Source organism: Elephantulus edwardii, unplaced genomic scaffold (assembly GCF_000299155.1).
Source record: "Elephantulus edwardii isolate Elephantulus edwardi_28Jun2011 unplaced genomic scaffold, EleEdw1.0 scaffold00070, whole genome shotgun sequence".
In the NCBI taxonomy this organism is placed as follows: Eukaryota; Metazoa; Chordata; class Mammalia; order Macroscelidea; family Macroscelididae; genus Elephantulus; species Elephantulus edwardii.
In genome coordinates this window covers 2,875,423-2,881,689 of record NW_006399820.1, presented here as the reverse complement: position 1 = coordinate 2,881,689, position 6,267 = coordinate 2,875,423, and the positions used below count along the sequence as shown (strand labels likewise).

At 40.8% G+C, this 6,267-nt stretch overlaps 1 pseudogene; it reads right to left on the bottom strand.

Moving 5' to 3' along the window:
* Positions 1-575, bottom strand: part of LOC102851548 — a 7,274-nt pseudogene extending 6,699 nt beyond the window's left edge.
* Between the last annotated feature and the right edge of the window lie 5,692 nt (positions 576-6,267).

Sequence of the window (6,267 nt, the reverse complement as noted above, 5' to 3'; positions counted from 1 at the left end):
TGAGTCTTAGAAGGTCCCATTCATCTATGTTATCTTCTCCTGGTTGTAGCTTTTCCAGGATACTGGGAAGACTGTTTATGTTGTGGATTAGGATTTCTAGTGTTGTTCCTAGCTTTTCTGTAATGAATTTTATAGTCCTTGGTTTTAGTCCTAGGTCCATGATCCACCTTGCGTCTCCGCGTCCCAGTACTCCGGCGCCTCCAGCTCCATCCACGGCGCCCGCGGCTCCATCCTCGGGTTCGGGGCACCGTTGTCGAAGCGCACGAACTGCGTGTCGTCCAAGTAGCCAACTTCTGTGTACAGGGGCTGCGCACCGGGCCGCGACACCGCAGTATGGAAATACCTCATGGAGTGGGAGGAGCCTGGAGGCGGGAGCGGTGAGACCACTGAGCCTCTTCGCGGGTCCCGAGTGAGGCGGGCGGGGAGACTCCGGGTCCCCCCAGGTCCTCGGTGCATCCAGTTGTCCCCGCTCCTTCCTCACCAAAGGCCGTTCTCCGGACCCCGCACTCACCAGCCCGGGTCTGGGTCAGGACCAGCGCCCCGGACAGCAGCATGAGGAAGGCGGGGAGCGCCATAACTCTTGTGCTGACGTTCTAGGGCGACTCTTGAGTCCCCATAGTTCCAAGGGTACTTTGTACCTGGGAGTCTGGTGATGGTGATTGGTTTCCCCAGAAATCAGACCCAATTGGAATGAGAACTGAGATCGCGTCTTCTGTGTCCAGGCTGACCCAGATAACAAAAGTGAAACTCTGGAGAGATGGGGACTCTCTTGCTCAGGTCTCCAGCCCCTGACACCGCCTTTGGAGCCTGACAGCCAAGTCAGGGTAGTGAGATGTTACTCTGAGCTCTCTGGCCTCGAAAAAGAGCCTTCTTTTCTACATTAACTCCTTGAGTCCTGGGACAGGGGTTATTTAAGTCAGGGTTCTTTTTCAGAATGTCTGTGTTGTTGGTTTCTGTGAGTTCTGAAGTGAATTCTTAGCAGATTGTATGCAGACTTACAGCTTCTTAACAGGGTTTCCTACTCTACTGGATGGCACCTTACAACAACAGAGGGTTTTCTAGGCTGTAATCCTTAAAGTCACAAATCACCAGGCTTTTCTCCAGTGGAGAGACTAATAAGTTTCAATTGGGGGCCCTAAGGTTTAGCAGCCAAGAGCTTAACCATTGTACCACCAGGGCCCCTTTGAATTTTTACTGAAACTGATTATTAATGCGAAATAAAGCATTATTCTTTTCATATGAGTTATTATTATTGTGTACCTTCCAGTCAGAACTGACCCATATCTGTCCCTACAGCGGATTTTCAGAGGCCTGGTACCCTAGGCCCATAGGAGATTTCATGGGCAGGGAGACCCAGCCTTCAGAATTCCCCATCACCTAGCAGGAGCTTGCCCATAGATTTGAACCGTATTCCTTTAGATTGGCATCTATCGATATTCTTTCATTGCTGTCCAGTCAGAACTGGCTTGTAGCTGATTCTCCACTGAGTTTTAAAGACTGTAAACTATCAGGGGAGGAGACTACCCATCCTTCCCCCATGAGACTGAATTTGAATTCAAATACAGAATTTGAATTAATGCTGCAAGTCTCTGTGACCACCAGATCTCAATGAGGAATTCAGAGATATTATTAGAGTTAAATCTATATACACTAAACACATGAAAAATTAAAGTTAACATTTAGATCCATTTAAAATAATAGTGCACATTAACAGAGGTAATAGATAATCATGAAAAATTATTATTTTCCAAATTAAAATGATGAAATGAGAAAAGTGAGGAGCTCTGGTGGCTTAGTGGTAAGGAATTGCGGTGCCAACACAAAGGTATGCTTCGAGGGGGGAAAGATGCGCAGTTAACACTGTTGGGATATTCTTTCTCTGAAAATCTGTGCTATAAAGTCAGGTATAGATCTCTTTGGACCCCGGTACACAACAACAGTGAGAAATGTTGGCCCTTTTACATTTTTGTACGCCTCTTTTTTTTCCCAATATCAAAGGCAACTTCTGGAATTTCCTGTCTTCTTGTACATCCAGTTGGTTATTTTGGTTGAAGTGTGTACATAAAAAGTGAATCTCATGCAACAATGAATGAATGGAAACCCAAAAATCTCTGTAAATGTTAATTAAAATTAATAAAATTCAATATAAAAAATAAACAGGTATGTCTTAGAAAAAAAAAGTGAATATCACAAAGAAAGTTAGAAAATGGAGAGGCATATTTCTGTAATGTTCCCAAGTAATTGTGAATGGTCATGTTTGATACTTAATGAAAACTACAAAAGTAGTAATTTCTGACTTTAATTCCAATCAGAAGACATGTGGGAAGCCAAATGTTAAACTAAATATTTAGCCAATTGTTAAACCAAATGCTTAAACAGAAATTGAAGGAGGCACAAATACAAGCTGGAATTCCTCCTGAGACAGATCACAAGAATTGGGCACCAAGGCAGACCTAGCAGCTCCTAAGCAATTCTCAGATTGTGTTTACAAAACCACCATTCCTTAGATAAGCATAAGGTTGTCATCAGAGAAAAACCCAGCTTCATTAGTAAAGAATTTTTTCTGTGATTCTGGGCAATTAGCAAAAAAGGTTCAGAGATGCTGGGCTTGGGGTTTCAGTCTTCAAGCTGTTCACCCCCTGGGTGTTCCTGTCTCACTTTCTCTATGTCCCAGGTGGCAACAAAAGCCTATTGTTGAATATTCAACATTTTACTAATTAAAGTCCATAGGGTCAGGTTGCATGATGAGTGCATCTTGTACTCATGTAGGAATTTTTACAAATGACATATTAGTTCACTAATTAGGTAGTGCTTCCAGGTTGATATATAAAATGCCCCAACAGGCACTTTTATTAGTTTTAACACTGATACAAGAAGTCAAGTTTGTAAGGTTTTGAAAGCTGAATACAACTTTTCCAATAATCTATCACAATACTGTCAGTTGGTTTCCTTAAAGTGACACATTTAGTAATGGTTCCTCTTCAAAGTACCAAATATCAAAGATAACATCTTTTATTCCTTCCTTCAATTACACATTTTATTTCATAAAAACGAGGTTGGTTTACATGGAGCACATTATTTTTTTTCCTTGACAAAATCATACTTTGGGATACAGCATTGGTGCTTTCTACATAATTTCATTTTCATCACAAAAAGTACATTAAATGGTGTGATGCAGAGGATGGTGGTTTAATTGTGGTCATATTCTGTTTTTCATCTATTTAGAGACTAAACTAATTAATACATTTTTGTGGGTGATTTAAAACAAAAGTGTGACCCTTTCATGACAGCTCATTGTGATTGCTTTAAAAAAGTTTGCTGTTGTTTTTCTGTTATGTGCCATCAAGTTCTTTACAACTCACAGTGACCCTCAGAGTAATTATTTATTATTCAGAGTAATAGCTCTGAACCCAAAGTCAACCACAACCTCTATGACACACCTGCCCATATTGCCATGGTCACTGTATCAGCCCACCTTATCCAGTATCTTCCTCACCTGCACTGATCAATCCTTCATGATTCCAAGCACGATGTCCTTCTTCAAGGACTGGTCTTCTCCAAGCAACATGCCCAAAATATGTGAGACAAAGTTTTAAAATCCTTGCCTCTAAGCAGCAAATTGGTTTCGTCTGTCCAAGGACAGACCTGTTTGTTCTCTTAGCAATCAATGCTATATTCAATAAAAGTTTATTGCTGTAACTGTGTACCATGGAGTCAGAAGAGACCCATAGCTGACCCGCCAAACGTTTTCAGAGGCAGTTTATCCAGGTGAGGAGATTGTCCATCCTCCTCCCATGAAGCAGCCAGTGGACTCAGACCAAGTTCCTTCAGAATTGTGGTGCAGCTTCTTGCCACTAGGCCACCACAGCTCCCTCTATAAATAGACTTTCGTCTGTTCTTGTTGTTGTGTGCTGTGGAGTCAGAAGAGACCATAGTCAACCCCCCAGTAGGTTTTCAGAGGCAGTTAATTACATGGGAGGATATTTCCCATCCAATAAGTGCCTAGTACAGAGTAAATCAGAATGAAATCTACTGTTCAGTAAATAGCTATATACCAGTAATGTGTTTTTTTTTCTTTTAGCAGATGTACCATCTCAATGTGAAATATTGACAGAAAAAAATGAGTCTTGATTACTAGTGCTGTTATAACAGAAACATTGCTAGTAGATGGCTTAAACAAGCAAAAACTTAATCTCTCACAGTTTAGAAGTCTGAATTCATAGTGCTGGTTCCACAAATAGGCTGTATCTTCCTCTTCATCCTATAGAAAGTTAACAAACATAGTGAAATCGAGTCAGAATTTTTCTCTTATTTACAAAAGGTTGGGTGAAGAATAAATCAAAAGATAGTGAAAGGTAGCATGAGAAATGTAATTCTAATTTTTTCATCACAATAAAACTTTATGGTAATAAAGACAACGTCTTTATGTACTATTTATGCGCTATTTTGTGTTACAATCCCAAGGGTTTGGATAGTTGTGAAAGAGACTGTATATCTATTATCTGTCCTGTAATAGAAAATCCTTGCCAATCACTATACAGGAAACATACCCATAACTTCTGTTTGGTTTCAGAGCAGTATTCTTATTTGAGTTTCTACCTAAATGCCACTCTGGAATACAAGCACCAGCAGGGCAGATTACTCTGGTGATGACAGGACACATGCAGCCAATTAGAAGAGTTCTGGGGTAAAGCAATAGGATAGTAAGGTCTGGTAAGTGCCCGAAGGGCTAAGATAGGGCTAAAGAGACTAGGCAAGATCTGGTAGTATCTCTGAGTGATACAAATGGTTGATACATTCAACCTCTACTTGAAACTTTGAGTTTGGTGTCTATCCTGAAGCATCTTGGAAGAAAGATCTAGTAATCTACTTCCATAAAATTAGGCATGGAAAACCCTATGGAGCACACCTCTACACTGACATACAGATTCACCCTGAGTTGTGTTCTTCATGAATTGAAGAAGGTCAATTAAAGGTAACTGGTAGATACCATAGAAAAGAGACCCTACATAGAGAAGCATCTGAGTTATAAGAGACGTGAAATACTAGTTACTGGATTGTGTTGCTTTTAGGTGCTGTTGAGTTGAGTATGGCTCATAGCCACCCTGTGAACAACAGATATGAACTCGGTCCTATCCTGTGCCATCACCACACTTCCTGATACATTGGAGCACATTGAGGCACTCAGCATGTCGATTTACCTAGTGAAGGATCTTCCTCTCCTTCAGAGACCCTGTAGAGCATGATGTCACTCTCCAAGGAAGAGCCCTTCCTAGCAACATGTCCAATGTATATGAGGCATTCTAGCTTCCAAAGAGCATTCTGTCTATATGTTCTCTAAGATATATCTGTTTCTTCTCTTGGCTACCTATGGGATGTTCAGTAATCTTCTCTGACACCATAGCTTAAAGGCATCAATTCTTCTTCTGTCATCCTTATTCATTGTCCAGCTCTCAAGATGCACAACAAGTGATCAGAAAGACAGTGGCCTGAATCGGATGCACCTTAGTCCTCAATCTGACATAATGACTCCTCTATAATTTGGAGAGGTCCCCTAACTACAAACTTTCACAGTGCAATTCATCTCCTTATTTCCCAACTGCTGGCACCAAGGGTGTTAATTGTGGATCCAAGTAAGGTGAAGTTGTTGACAGTTTCAAGCTCTACTCCATCCATCATCCTTCTGAATTAGTCTGGTGGTAAGTATATTTGTTTGCTTGACATAGAGATGCAATCCATACTGAAGGATGCATTCCTTGATCTCATGCAATGAGTGCTTCAAGTCCTCAATTTCATCAAGCAAGATTGTGTCATCTGCATAACGCAGATTATTAATGAGTCTCCCTCTGATCCTAAAATCACACTCATCTTCATAGATTTCAACTTCTGAATTATAGTCCCGCTTCTGAGCTGGACTGTAGTTACAATATGTCTAGGCAGACAGAGTCCAGAAGGTCAGAGTTTGCAAGAGTTATAATTGATAAAAAAAGTGAAACCAACATGAGTTCTAATGTTAGGGCAAAGATAATCACCTTATTTAATATAGTTCCTTGAAGTTTGACAGCAAGCAACAAATGCTGGTGAGGTTGTGGAGAAAATGGAACCTTTATTCACTGTTGGTGGGAGTGTAAAGTGGGTGACCCTGGAGAAGATCTCAATCACAAAAGGTCAAATACTGAATAGTGCCACTTTTGTAGAATGGGACTGACATCAGGTTTGGGGTGAGACTGATAAAAATTGGATAAATTATGTATACTGTATTGTAAT